This window comes from Zootermopsis nevadensis, unplaced genomic scaffold (assembly GCF_977971745.1).
Source record: "Zootermopsis nevadensis isolate Lab colony 2312 unplaced genomic scaffold, Znev_1.0 Znev_ptg000061l, whole genome shotgun sequence".
NCBI lineage: Eukaryota > Metazoa > Arthropoda > Insecta > Blattodea > Termopsidae > Zootermopsis > Zootermopsis nevadensis.
The window spans coordinates 1,218,276-1,234,111 of record NW_028259192.1 but is presented as its reverse complement, the minus strand read 5'-3'; the positions used below and the strand labels follow the sequence as shown (position 1 = coordinate 1,234,111).

Below are 15,836 nucleotides of genomic sequence, written 5' to 3'. Positions count from 1 at the left end.
TCTTATGTTGAACATTAATCCATATTATTTTAGCATTATATTTCCAAATCACATCGAAAGTACAGATCAAAATAAAAATTCTTTTCGAGGTAAATTGAATATGACATCTTCACGGCGACTGAAAACCAGATTCTTACCAAACGCAAGGACACAGGACCGACTGCCTGACTTCATACTAACGCAGACTCCACCAGACTTCACCAAGGCGCCACCATGGTTCTGTTTGAATTTCTTGCTACCAGAGTCGCTTCTGTCAGAAGTGAATTTATATTTATTAGAAAACATTTTACCCTTTCCTGCTGTTCATAATAAGAACCAAAGTGTCCCATGCAACCTTAGAACAGAAAAGTATATTTAAAATAGCGTGTGTGTGTCTTTTACTTCCCACTCACACATTCTTCCTGAAGATGGCAACTGCAATGATGGTCGAAACGTTTGATCGCGACTATGCTTACATGCTTGCATAGTGACAGTATGATTGAGATACTTTTAAGAAAGTTGATGTTTTTCACGTTTTGAGTGTATGAGGACTATAATTGCCCTCTTAACACCGGTGTTCACGTTACAAAGGCTGTTTCAGCTCATTTCTTCAAAATGTTTTTTTGTGTGTTCGAAATCCCCCCATAAGGACTTGAAGCTTTCACGGCGACTGAACTCAACAAAATCTTCTCGAGTAACACTTCGTTGTTGATTGTATTTTTCTTTGTTTTTGCTTTGTTACATGGCATCAAATTTATGAAACACGTTTAAGTTGATATTCATGTTCTCACCAAAATTCTGTATGCATTTTTTGTTTTCCTCGTCCTGTGTCGATGTCTAATTCAACGCTGCATTTTGGACCTCACAATTTTGCTGATTCTGCCAAGTTACAAACACAAACCGCGAAGTTTGTCGACGTCAACTTCCTTGATTCTCTACTTCGTTCTCCTTAGGTCCATGTATTTTCGAAAGTACCCCATTATTCTTAGAACCTATGGTCTGTATTCGTTCTTCAGTGTTTCAGAACTCCGAAATTCAAAATTTAATCTTACGTAAAGACTTCATAAACCATGGTAAAACTATATATTCAAGAAATCTCGTTTAAATAGTTGATATTTCAACATATTCAGAGTTACTGTACCTGACCGAGGTTCTCATTCTGGGGGTGTCCTATTCTGCAAAAGAGTATGGACATTTTCGTCTCCTTGGTAACAAAACCTTTCCATCCCAAATCTAAAACTTCTTGACGATGGTGAAGAGTCAATTGAATAAAAATTTTCTTGGATATTATCCATCGTCTAGTAAAATATAAAATATAAAACGTAAAACGACGTTTCGGAGATGAGACTCTATCTCCGTCTTCAGGTTCCTACACAGTTTGGCCCACTAGATAGAGCTAATCCCTATCTCCGGACCTTTCTTGGATATTATCCATCGTCTAGTAAATATAAAACGTAAAACGACGTTTCGGAGATGAGACTCTATCTCCGTCTTCAGGCTCCTACACAGTTGGGCCCACTAGATAGAGCTAATCCCTATCTCCCAACTGTGTAGGAACCTGAAGACGGAGATAGAGTCCCATCTCCGAAACGTCGTTTTACGTTTTATATTTTATATTTTACTAGACGATGGATAATATCCAAGGAAATTTTTATTCAATTGACTTTCCATCCCGTTTGAGACATTTTAAACACGAAGTTACATTATCTCTGTTTTTGTCTACCCTAGAAGTTATATTTAGCATTAAGAACCGTCTCATGGTCTGCGTTTTTGTTAGTGTCCATTACAACATGGGGGATAAGAATTATGCCACCTAATTTAGCTTAAAATTAACCATACTTGTCTCGTTTTTGAAACTTTGCTTGTTCTAATTTTCTTGGTGCCATGTTGCTCGGAGCCTTGAGTGTGGTACTAGAAACAAAATATGAAACAAGTTAGAACTTAAAATTAGAAAATATTTCGTCATTTAATTGCGTTGAACTTGGTGCAGAATTACATGAGCTGAGGGGAAAAGAATATCCACGTAGACTTTAACGAAAGAGGGAAATAAGGTACACGAAAACCAGAAGTTTCCTTTACTACAGAGACGAAGAATGATGTCTAAATGGATTTAAGGGAAAGTGATGTGGAGTAGATTAAACCGGCTTGCTCTGTTATTAGAGTCTTTGAAGCTTCATTTTTTATTACGAGCGTGTGCTGTATCCGTGAATTGGAACGGGGGCATTGCTAGCATCGGCTACACCAAGGAATAATTCGGGAAAATTCGCAGATCTCGATGATCTGAAAGTCATTCTGCATTATGCCCTACAAACTAAGCAGGTTGGCTCAGCGGTACTGCTTGTCACTCGTATTCGAAATGAAAACGGAACGCCAATAATCTGCCTTAATTTTATGATAACTTTCTAAGTGATACATGACAGATTTAGGGGATAGTACATTGATACGAGCGACGACCGCTTCCTCTCTTATCCATTCCAAGTCGCTGACTAATATAATCACCTTGTTGTCAAGTTCTTGGACGAGACGCGCCATTTTTTTATATAATCTACTACAGAACAAACCAATATTTTAAAAGTGACGGATAACGGCCATTGTATGAACTACTGGTTTTAAAATTTCGTATCGTTGCCATGGGAACTATTTTCATTCGGATGTTAAAGGCTTTGGTTCCTGTGCACATTTCACTTATGACAGCCGTCAGTATTGGCAAACTGTCATCACTTACTTCCGCCACCAGTCACAAAATTTCATATGCACTTATATACAGGGTGTTCTGAAATACACGACACTTCTATCTTTCAAACTCGGACGCTTCGTCTTTGTGCTGAGGTCAATTTTATTTTAAGAGGACAAGGTTAAAACAATGACCGGAAACCCATTCACGGGGAAGTGTTTGTTAGCAGTTGATTTACACCTTACAGGTTACTGTTTTGACGGCAATGAATTACAAAAAAGGTGCTCAAAATGTTGCTTTTGTGCTTCACGCCTCATTAAGAACATTAGCGTGAACTTAAAACATTACAGGACTATTGCGATATGACTAATAATTGTAGAATACACAATAATTTTAAGACGATACAATAAATATACATTCACTGGGCTTAAGTGAGCTGATATTGCGGTCCACAGTTTTAGAACGAAGCGTCGAGTGACCAATGTTTACATAGATGTTTTTGGTATGTCTCTGCACATAACACGTCTCTGAAGTGGAGCCCTGTATTTAAAACACCGCGTATATTAATGGCGTACAATTTAAAATGCAAGCCTGTGGCAAAAGTGATACCATGAACAGTTCCACCCCCTCCATGTAAAATGGACTCTTCCATCCTCCCCCATCAAACTCTAGTCAACGTCACCGTAGTTGCTAGGCCGCTGCGTGAAATGTGTGCAATTACGAACATTGTGTAGTATTCACGAACAGAACTTGTGCTCTCGGGAAGGCGGTGAACATCTGCCGGTATTAATGAAGAACATACTTTTGAAAAGAGTTCAGAACATGTAAAATCTTTCCTTCCGATCTACGCATCACCTTGGTTTATGATCTCAAGGCAACTATTTAACCCTTTAAAGATCGATGGTAACTATTTGTACCACCGCTTTTAACGATCAGTAAATATTTATTTAGTATTTATGGGTTTCGTATGATTTTCATTATAAACAGCGATTATTTCCTTAAACAGCGTTAACCATTTGATCTTTGTAATGGTTACGTGTGGTGTTTTCTTCGCGGTACGGACTGGATTCTTAAATGCTATTTAGACGAGCCTCGGCTTCGAAGGGTTAATTAATAATCGGAATAAATATCTATTATTTCTTTAAACAGCGTTAACCATTTGATCTTTGTAATGGTTACGTGTGGTGTTTTCTTCGCGGTACGGACTGGATTCTTAAATGCTATTTAGACGAGCCTCGGCTTCGAAGGGTTAATTAATAATCGGAATAAATATCTATTATTTCTTTAAACAGCGTTAACCATTTGATCTTTGTAATGGTTACGTGTGGTGTTTTCTTCGCGGTACGGACTGGATTCTTAAATGCTATTTAGACGAGCCTCGGCTTCGAAGGGTTAATTAATAATCGGAATAAATATCTACTATTTCCTTAAACAGCGTTAACCATTTGATCTTTGTAATGGTTACGTGTGGTGTTTTGTTCGCGGTACGGACTGGATTCTTAAATGCTATTTAGACGAGCCTCGGCTTCGAAGGGTTAATTAATTATCGGAATAAATATCTATTATTTCCTTAAACAGCGTTAACCATTTGATCTTTGTAATGGTTACGTGTGGTGTTTTCTTCGCGGTACGGACTGAATTCTTATATATAATTTAGACGAGCCTCGGCTTCGAAGGGTTAATTAATTATCGGAATAAATATCTATTATTTCCTTAAACAGCGTTAACCATTTGATCTTTGTAATGGTTACGTGTTGTGTTTTCTTCGCGGTACGGACAGAATTATTAAATATTAGTAGGCCGTCTTCGGCTTCAAAGGTTTGATGAAATTGGACTTTCGCTGGCAAAACGTTAAAGCTTTGTGGATTTGCAGCTGTTTTATATTACAATGAGTACACAGGGTCCGTAGATGGTTATTCCCGTCTCCTTCTAATCTAATTCTCACAAATTTCGGCCTCTGATTACAGAAATGTAAGTCAGGGAATCCACAGCCTCCAGGGAACAAATTAATTATGGTCTTTTCACGGTTGTTCTGGTCTCTTATCTACAGACTGAGGCGGCTTTAGTACGTTGTAATTAGGCAGTCTTCATTACCATGACGAGCTATCGATTAAGGTTTGGTAGTACGATCTTAGAGTGGATCTATCGATCGATTGATATGTAACGAAAAAAGATAGACAAGTGCCTGTGGGAGTAGAGGGAAAGTTTGGCGACTTTTTTGATTTGATGGGGTTCTACAAAATGTGAAGTTATTAGAAAATTAAGGAAGGGTTCCTTCAAGTTGCTTTGCTATAACCTGCCGATCAGGCCTGTTTGAGGTTGTCTGTCAAGTGCATCCGGTGTTAAAATACATTGCCTCACGTGTTTTAAGCCACAGCATTACCGTAAAACCATTTATCCAATCGCAGTGCCTAGGAGGAAGGAACGTGGGTGATGGCTGGACAGATTTCCATACATAAAGACACTTTTATGGATTGTGGAAAGACGGGTGTTTATAATCATTGCTTACGTAAACTGTACGCAGTTACAAAGTATCATATAAAAACACTACCATTTTCATTCCTTTCCAATTTAATTCATCTTGTTGCATTTTTCTTATTTTGAAAAGCAGGCGAAATACTAGATGATTTTAAATGAATGATAACAGATGATATTAAATTCGACGGAACATACTCCATCTTGATAAGCTAATAGTCGCTTCAATAGTCAATACTTTTCGCGAAGGTCCATTACTGTTTTTACAGGAGACCGCCACTGACCTGTATCAAGAACAAGATGATGAATCCATGATTTGAAATCATTTAGAAAAGTCTTTCGTAAGAAACCGACTGTAAGTCCGCGATCTTATTCTAGAGCCTGTTTTTATACATTCGACAACCTGAAAGTATAGTTCATTAATTAGCCTTTCAAAATCGTTACCATATGTCCCACCGCCTTCAACAGTCAGCAAATCTTCATTTTGTATGATTCTGTAGTAAAAATAGCGATTATTTAATTAAACAGCGTTAAGTAGTTGGTCTTAGTAACGGTGAATTGTTGTGTTTTTTTTGCGGTACGAACTGGATTCTTAAATGTTATGTACACGAGCTTCGGACTTCAAATGGTGATGGTCCATATTTTAATATTTTATTAAATCTGGGATGATGATGTCAACAACAATAATAATGATAATATCATACTACTAATAATAAATCTTAAAAACTGGTATTAATGATAATAACGATAATAATAATACCGACGTAGGATCACAGATATTAACGTATTTTTCTGACTGTCATATATTTGCGTCCGAAATGTTGTCAAAACATCTCATGACCTATCAGTACATGAGCATAACACATAAATGTTTTTAGCTGATAGTTGCTTAGCTGTGGAGTGGGAGACAACCTTTTACAGCCAGTTTTATTGGCATGGATAACGTTATTATCTGTGTAGAGGCGTAATCAATATTTCTGGCTACGAGTGACCGGCGCACTGCAATACTGGCGTATGGATCATAACGGGTTGCACGTCACTTAGCAGATGCAGGATGCACAGAAACTGATAACATTTAGCAGTTATTTTGATTTCTCACCTGGCGTCGTGAGCCCAGTGGCGGATTTCTGCTTGTGTTCTTTTCTCGTATATCATATATTTTTTGATTTTTTTTTGTCAGAGATCCGTGAAATTAAAACAAACCTGAGCACGAGTGATATTCATTGCGTTGGATGCAGCTCGATTCTGTTTTAATCTCTGGCCGGATAGCTCAGTCCCCAGACTGCCAGCTGAGCAGTCGATGTTAGATTCACGACAGAGATCTTTATTTTCGTCACGACCAATCCAGATCGTCCATGGGGCCCACTCATCTTCCTATCCGGTGGCTCCTGGGAGCTGTTTTACATTTGCCTTTTAATATTATCTTTTGTCATTATCGTCTCTGCCCGCCTGGATTGTGTTCTACTAGGATTTATAACTTTATCTGCAGGATCTATGAAGATGAATACCATTAGTTACGTGGGCTACAGGTTAATCACTGTGAGTACAACATCCCTGCCCTACCCTAAGGAGAGGAAATACACGTGATTTGATCAAAAGTGTTTTCAACTGGTATTGAATCCCAGACCACAAAGTCTCCTAGTTTGTTGTACGCTGATATATGAATCCCGGCAACATGTACCTTAAGCTGCTTTTGCGTGTGCCTGCGTGCTACTATACAGCATATGGGGGGTATGAGTTGGCAGATTTTTACATACTTTCCTGCAGTATCACATATGCGAACATGTGGTTCGCGTACGCCTAAGTTTGGAATCATTAATAATCGTGGCTTTCGAAATAATGCTATCAGATATGCAGTTGTGCCGAATCTGTGTGTATCTGAATGCACTTGAAACACGCCCATTTGGCAGTGGAAGTGAGAACTCTCATTATGGCAGAAAAATGGGGTGTGTCTGTCGTTCCGATGGATGGAGATTATTCATCTCTTCGTAAAATAAACTATTTCGTTAGGGTTACAGTTTTATGTCATGAACCCGGTTGATAACCAGATGATATAATAAAATGGGAAAAACTTATATGAAATGGTAACACCCTGTAGATCAGTGGTCTCCAACCTTTTTGTGCCTACGGGGAAATTTGAGAGTTTATGAGATCGTGGCGGGCACCAACCAATTAAAAAGCCAAATTGTCTTACTCTGGACAAATAAGATATCGACACCAAATAATACACATAACAACACGACGTTTAATGATACAAGAAACCATACAATCAAAAATACGTACTTTTATAAGTACAATTATTATTACTCAAGTGGGATGTTTGGCGCTGCATTTAATCGGCTAGTTTTTCGAATTTGGGAGTGTAGGATGATGTTTTTGCTCGCAAACAATCGTGAAGATGGGCATCAGTAAATCGAGATCTGTGCTTTGATTTTATAATGTTCGTGGTTGAACGGCCTTCATTATTCAGTATAACCTCTTTCCGCGGGCACCCAAAAAGCCTTTGCACCTCGTTGGGGACCACTGCTGTAGATGTTTCAAATTGTTCGCTTGCGTACCAGCACGTCGTGTCCAAATTATATGTTAAATTACCTTCGAACAAATCCGTTTCAGTGCTGTTTGGGAATAATTCCCGCACGAAGTTTTGCTCGAACCTGCTTTGTGGGTACGAAATATGTATAATTCAGACATCCTAACTGTTCTTTTATGCGAGATTCAGTTAAAAGCTTGTTGTAATTGTGTTAACATGGCGACTCAGCGCAGGGCGAAGGATGAATCTAGTTTATTGTTAACGGAATTGAACGTAGCAGAGGGTGAGAGAGAGAGAGAGAGAGAGGATCGTGTGGGTGACGGGGTACTATTCATATTGAGTGACAGATTCTAAATTAGAACTTGGCGTTACACTTAAACGCAGAGTATGAGGTCTTTGCAGTCGCTTTCCGCTGTAGTTTGAGAAAATCAGACACAGGAGAAGCGGGGGGGGGGGGGGAAAGGGATTTGGTTAGGGGTGAGTCTAGAGGTAGGGCGTAACGTTACATAACCCATAGTGTTATTAATTTGGTATAAATCCCCCTAGAGGCAAGGTTGTCGGGGGTTGAGTGACAGCTAGAAGTCTAGGGTGGCCCCGGTACACGACTGAGTAAAAGGGGTGAGGTGGGCTGGTTGGAGGGGGAGAAGTGAGTTCAACATGCCAAGTCGATATCTCGACGACCAAATTAACGGGCAGGATTTCTTATAATGCAGAATTACGTTCTGCAGAAATGTGTCGTATTTTGTAAACACTGTCATGAAGTTACTTAATGCATGTTAAGTGAATCTTCAGTGCTGTAAAAATGTCGAGGATGACTGAATCTTCTAGATCGGGTCTGACACCCCGACACTACAAAAGCAACTTGTCTAGACAAAGACGTGGATGGATATAAATAAGAAAGTTGTGAAGATTCACACTGAATTGAAATGCTTCAGGATTCAAGGAAGACAACATGTAATCGAAGTTAGGAAAATGTCCAACAGAATTAAGACCAATGCAACAAGAGAAAACCGCACTCATGCGGGGAGCAAGGCACGTGGAAATCCACTAAAAAGGAATCGGGCAGGAAACTGTAGCGTAAAACGTGATCAACTCCGATCGAGTGGATTGACATTGAAAGCGTGTCCGATGTGCGACAGATAACTTGGACGAAATTTTTCTTGGCAGATGATCCAGAAGTGGTTTGCCATTGCCTTCTTCTGTGTGTGAATGGAGTAATTGTTGGGATGCCACGGAGGAAAACTCCGTGTTGCCTAGACCACGGCCTTGCCCAGCACAAGTTATAAATTCGGGCATCGAACCCGAGACCCCACAGTGGCCCTCAGTACGCACTTATGACGCAAAAATTACAAAATAATTTTTAACATTCCATAGGAGACGTCTTGATATTTAAGGGTTTTATACTGTTTAAGTCAGTTTTCTCATTGAGGCCATGTTTTACAATTAATATTTTAACTACAATGTTGTAGTATCTTAAGATGCAGATCTATGTCTGAACCAAAAATATATTCATCAACACTGAATGAACGGAATTTCTTTACAACTTTTAGTTTATTGTAATGATCAGAAAAGTTGTATTTTTAGTTGGTAATTTTTAATTTTCTTAGACATGACTCTTGAGTACGCTTGTTTGGACGACGTTTCGGAGCATGTTCATCTCCGATCTTATTCTCAAGTGTGTCCTGAGGGTTACCGCACAAGCAGTTCCTCAGTGTCCGACTGTTCTGTTGTAATTTGGTGCGTTGCTTTCTTCCTGCTGTTGCAGACATTCCTCACCACGCCCAACCCCCTTTCACACCCTGATACCCGATCTAGTTACATTTTACCCTAACATTAATGTTATCTTCGCGAGTTTGATACTGGTTCCTGTCGAAAATCGGTTTATTGGTTCTTTAATTCTGTACATGTATAATAAAACTATATTGCAGAAGTAAGTTCTATGAATTGTAGAACCGTATTCTCTTTTTAATTAATTTTCTTTCAAAAGTCGTGATATTTATAATGAATAGAATTCTTATACCGTTTAATGAATTGGGAGAATTTTAAAGAAGGATTTTGTCGGCTGTGTAGTAAAAAGCTCTTTCTAATGCGGTTCAGAAACATTTCATGAATGTCCGGTGGAGTGGTTTTTAGTTCCATTCTCAAGAGATGCTCTTTACCAGCTGCTTTTGTGCTTACAAAAAGGAACGTTCGGTTTGCAAGTGAGACAAGAAATCTCGCGAGATAATTTTATTTCAAAAATGGAAAATTTTAATATTTTGATTTAACGACACACTCTTTCAACGGCATATGTTATAGATAGAGTCCATTTTTGAATAAAATTTATGCCTGTAGATTCTGCCCTTAACAAATCACGAAAATTATCAGTCAGAATAGCCAATGACTGGACCGAGATTTGTCATGATTTTCAGCTAGACTTATTTATTTATTTATTTGTTTATATTTTCTTCAGTGTTGCCATGAAAACGACACAGCACGCCATCTTCCATGCTAATTGAAAAATAGTTCTGTTATTTAATATTCGATGCAAGAAAGTAACTAATGTAGAATTATAATTTTCGTAACAAATCAGGCGCCAGATGACGAACTAAAGAGTTCCATACATGTGGCTTGAATATTGTAAAATAAAATTGTTGTACGAACCTTTGAAGAAGACACGTCCTTGTACTTTGAAACTTTGATGTAAAGCTTCGAGCAAGAATTTTGTGGTTTTGCCTGTGATAATTTCACATTCGTAGCTTTACTGTTCGTTAGCTATCGCCAGCAACGTGTCACGTCTTTGGTTCACTAACAGAAGACGACGTTGGCTGAAAGAATTAGAATATTTTTCGAAGATCTGTTTCCAGATACGAATTGAATTGGCGCTAGTGTCTCTCCATCTGCAGAAGTTTGTTACCCGTTGTGTTCGCATTAGGCATGACGTTCATACGAAGTCTGATAAAAATCCGCCAATTTTTATTTTTATTTGTAGTGTTCTGTCTGCCGACAGGTCCGTATGAACAGGATCCTTCCATCCTTTTCTCGGACTGGGACCTGTTCATATACGTTCTTGGCATATGATCCAGAAGTGGTTTGCCATTGCCTTCTTCTGTGTGTGAATGGAGTAATTGTTGGGATGCCACGGAGGAAAACTCCGTGTTGCCTAGACCACGGCCTTGCCCAACACTATAAATTCGAACCCGAGACCCCAGGATTACAAGGCCAGCGTTCTAACCGCTAGACCACCTCATCTTATTATTATTTAGTGTTCTGTCTGACGACAGGTCCATATGAACAGGATCCTTCCATCCTTTTCTCTTCTCGGACTGGGACCTGTTCATATACGTTCTTGGCAGGTGATCCAGAAATGGTTTGCCATTGCCTTCTTCTGTGTGTGAATGGAGTAATTGTTGGGATGCCACGGAGGAAAACTCCGTGTTGCCTAGACCACGGCCTTGCCCAACACAAGTTATAAATTCGGGCACCGCCGGGAATCGAACCCGAGACCCCAGGATTACAAGGCCAGCGTTCTAACCGCTAGACCACCTCATCTTATTATTATTTAGTGTTCTGTCTGACGTCAGGTCCATATGAACAGGATCCTTCCATCCTTTTCTCGGACTGGGACCTGTTCATATACGTTCTTGGCAGATGATCCAGAAGTGGTTTGCCATTGACTTCTTCTGTGTGTGAATGGAGTAATTGTTGGGATGCCACGGAGGAAAACTCCGTGTTGCCTAGACCACGGCCTTGCCCAACACAAGTTATAAATTCGAACCCGAGACCCCAGGATTACAAGACCAGCGTTCTAACCGCTAGACCACAGAACAGTTATTATGTAGACTGGTTCATGATGACGAAGGAATATCTTTATGTTTCTTTAAAGACGAATGCCGTAGGAAAGTAAAGATTGCGTGGTCCGTGGGTGACGTCCACGTGTGAGGGCAGGGTCACCTCACGACTAACAATGCCGTTGGTGTGGTTGCATATCCGTTTTTTTTTCAGGGTGTCGAACTGTTGCAAAGTGTATTAAGTTGACACGAAGCTTCGGACGGGAAAATTAATTACTGTGTTTCCCGCCTGTGAATAATCTGTGTTGAGATGTGAGTAATATATCACGAGCTTTGCCTGACGTTAATGCTGTAATCCACATGTCTGTCAAACAGTGGCCCGCGTATCGGAGAATAAGGAAACGGAGTTGTTATACATCAGTAGAGTGACCCGTACGCAATTGGCTATCGGAGTTCTGGTACCAGAAACGAGGGCTCTGTATTTTAGAGTTGGTGACGAGAAGAGAGATTCAGAACAAAATGGTTCCTGACTCTCGAGTCGAAAATTCTGTGAATCGATTCTAGAGACTGGTAGATTTAACTAACGTTTTCCCAGAATTTCCTTTCATAATTTAAGCGAATATACGCAAAAGAACATGTATGGAGAAAACTGCACAATGACTCCTCCCCCAATATTGTCAGGGTGATTAAGTCGAGAAGAATGAGATGGGCTGGGCATGTAGCGCGCATGGATGGGACAAGATGTGTGCACCAGGTGTTGGTTGGGAAGCCTGAGGGGAAGAGACCTCTGGGGAGACCTAGACGTAGATGGGAGGATAATCTCAGGCGGGATCTAAGGGAGATAGGAGTTGAAGGAGGCTGGATTTTGTTGGCCCAGGACAGGGTCCGGTGGAGGGCTTTGGTTAATTCGGTGATGAACCTTCGGGTTCTGTAAGCCTTCTGGTTGGTTGGGTCCACTATTTGGGAAGCCTGAGGGGAAGAGACCGCTGGGGAGACCTAGACGTAGATGGGAGGATAATCTCAGGCGGGATCTACGGGAGATAGGAGTTGAAGGAGACTGGATTTTGTTGGCCCAGGACAGGGTCCGGTGGAGGGCTTTGGTTAATTCGGTGATGAACCTTTGGGTTCGGTAAGCCATCTAGTTAGTTAGTTAGTTACTTAAATGTAAAATTACGTGTAAGATAGACAATTTTGAAGAAAATTTATCCTTGGAAACACTTGTACGAAAAGTTTTCGCAGAGGAAAATTTGTGGAGTGCTGTTTCCCTCTAGTCTAAACGGAAGACGAGCCCTTTCTGAACTGAACAAAGTTTTTCGCGTTATAAATCTCTGAAGTGCGTGTAGGGAGCACACTTCTATTGCCTTTGTTGTTGAACATATAAAATAAAAAGTAATAAAAGTTTCTCTTCATTTTGAGAAGATAACTGATCGCTTTGAGGATTCAGTTAGCCGCTGGGGACTGGACCGTACGTATGACCGTGCGGAATTGATTTGTTATGCTTAACAAGATATCACGAAAAACGCCACGATATTAATATGTTCACTGCAACGCAGCGCCGTGATTTGGTGTTATTTTTCAAGCAAATATCCGAAAGACCTCGCAATCAAAATAAAATATGATCATTATAATTATGGATAGCCCGATTAGCTTTTCCAGAAAGCACGAATGATTCTCAAGCTCGTAAAATATAACCTTTAATAATACTAGGGTTTGTAAGTTCTCGGTAAATAACAAATTGATCTAAACCAGGGGTGGCCAACCCAAATGATCTTTCGGGCCACTTTGGAAATGCATCATAACTCCGCGGGCCACATATAAAATTATATATCCCCATATTAGATTTACATACACTATAGACATTGTTTTGGAGTGAAAAATTGAAACATAATGAGTTATTATTATTGTGTTTACTATTATTCTTACATGTAAACATAGATAATATAATAATAATGATACTAAGCGTACATTGTACATTGCCATTATAAAATAAATATATTTTGTAAAAGTGTGATGAATCTCGCGGGCCGGAAAAATGTTCAAGGCGGGCCACATGCGGCCCGCGGGCCGCGGGTTGGTCACCCCTGATCTAAACCAACTAACTCAGTTTAACAGATCCAGTTTTCAGACGCTAACAGGCGCTGATAAACAATTTTCCCACCCGGTATGTCACCCAAAGGTACTGTTTTTTTGTAAGTGGACTCTGTTCTGTGCAACGCAGTCCTCAGTCTTACAATATATTTGTGATTACATTTAATATTATCTTACCATTAACTTATAGGTGTCCGAACTAGTCTCTGTCTTTTAGTTTGTCCGAGTAAAATTACTTATGTGAGTTCTTATCTCCCCCATGCATGCTACATACTTCACAAATGTTATCCTCTTTGATTTGGTAACAAAATGTAACTAGAGATGTCACCATTGCTTCCATAGACGAATGGTTTCTAATTTTAGTTTAGAAAAATATTCGCGAAATATTCTTTTATTTCTAAGGTTTGCATGCTTAATGTTAGGGTTATCCTATTTCATTCATGAATTTTTTTCAGGTACGTTCTTACGTCCTGTCGACGCGTGTCATGAACAGCATCCAGCAAACGAATCTTGGCTGCCTTTCTTCTCTGTTGTGAGTACAACATTCTCATCCTTAGTATAAGACCTGATACTGCATAAATCTTCATGCCTCATATACATGGGTTTGTTATGAATTCTCATTGACAAATAACGAGACATTTCATCACAATCAATTAATTGTAACGTTTCCTGAAGAAGTCATGTTTCGCTCAGGCCCATTACAAAAATCTTTCCAACAAATTCGCGCCATTGCGCCTAACAGATTAGCTAAGTAAATCATAAATAATATGAAACAGATAATGACAATGAAGACGTCTCCCTCTCCAAAGTAGGGGAGGGGTGAGACTGCGCTGGTGGAGAGGGAGGGGTAGATTGGGGAAGGGTGCGGGTTTCAGCCCTAATATTTCTGTTCATTATTTTTCTGCCCCGAGTGTATCAGCTATTGGTTATTGTGGTGGTGGTGGGGGGGCTGTTATCGGAAGTAGCTGAGTAGGGAAGTAACATTATCCGTTCTTACCAACTTCTGGGGCCCGGACGTGTTGAACCCGAGATAAAGCCATTAGTTAAACTCACCTGAAATAAATGTCAGGTTATAGAGCCAGATTGCGTGTCCCACGACTTGAGAGGCTCACATTTTATCCCCCCCACATACCTCTGCCGTATTTGAAGGGCCTGTGAATCTGAATTTCCCATTGAATCTAAGAAAGACAGTGGTTTGAATGTTTCCTAACAGACGTTGAATGCAAGATTTTTGATTTTTTTAAAATTATTTCGTCCCGTGAAGAATCATTCTCCTGTACTCATTTAAATAAGATTCGATATTTATTTATAATCTTATATACAACTTATTTGGGTTCTATAAGGGAATCACAGAGTCTCAATCGGGGCCTGTTTGAACGATGTTTTCGATTTTTTCTCGAAATCGTGCGGAGCTAACGAGACGAGAAGTGTCTGAAGAAAACAAAGCTCTGAGAATGACGAGAACAAACGAAAAACATTAAAGTTGAATGTGTAGGACTTGAGCGGCGAGTCTGAAAAAAGGCTGTCTTCTGTATTGTGGCGCCATGTAGTCTTTAAGAAGTTTACAGACGCTTCAGAGGTACTTGCTGCCTCCATCGTCAGACTACACGACGAAAAAACTCATTAAAATTAAAAAGGAGAGAATACAGACAAGGTCAATTGTAGGGGGGGGGAGACGTGAAAATCGGAAAATTCAGATTAAAAGCGAGAAATATGAGAGTTTGTACACGTGTCTCATATATAGTTTTGATGGACCGAGTTCATCAAACAGTATTAAGTTGAATATGCGGAACAATCACGTGGTGGTTGGTCTCAAACAGCCCATAGCATTCGCAGATTGCAAATAATTCCTGTTTCAATCATGGCTGATGGTTTGGCGACCATTGTGAAAGAGATTTTTATTAAACGTCATTTTCCCTTTTTATTGCGTATTTGTATTTTTGAGGCTGACCACAGTAAATGCACTGCGACCGCCATGTTGGTTTGTGGGTCGCGGAGGATGCAGGACGTGACTACGCATGCCCAGCTGTCACTAGTGCAGTCCGCCAAATTGTGCTTCTGAACACGTTGGGAAAATGGAAAATGTAGTGCGCACAAAGTTTTACGAGGATAAACAGAAGGAAAGAGATGGGAGATAATATTAAAATGGTTCTCAATTAGGTCAATTCTAAGGGTCTGGACTGAATGCACATGGGCTCCGGAACTCACGTAAGGGATGAACGTACATCGAGGTTGTTAGATGGGCAGTGATAATAGCACGAATAGGAACACGGAGAATGGACAGTGGGAACAAGAATAATAATACAAATTTGTTATTTAA

At 39.8% G+C, this 15,836-nt stretch overlaps 1 long non-coding RNA gene across 3 annotated transcripts in view; it reads left to right on the top strand.

Moving 5' to 3' along the window:
* LOC110836788 (uncharacterized) overlaps positions 1 to 15,836 on the top strand; it is a 229,735-nt gene that overhangs the window by 43,356 nt on the left and 170,543 nt on the right. For all 3 annotated transcript variants that reach the window (XR_015532589.1, XR_015532588.1, XR_015532590.1), the window contains exon 2: positions 13,972 to 14,048. This is a non-coding gene — a long non-coding RNA (uncharacterized LOC110836788). The remainder of the gene's footprint in view (positions 1 to 13,971; positions 14,049 to 15,836) is intronic.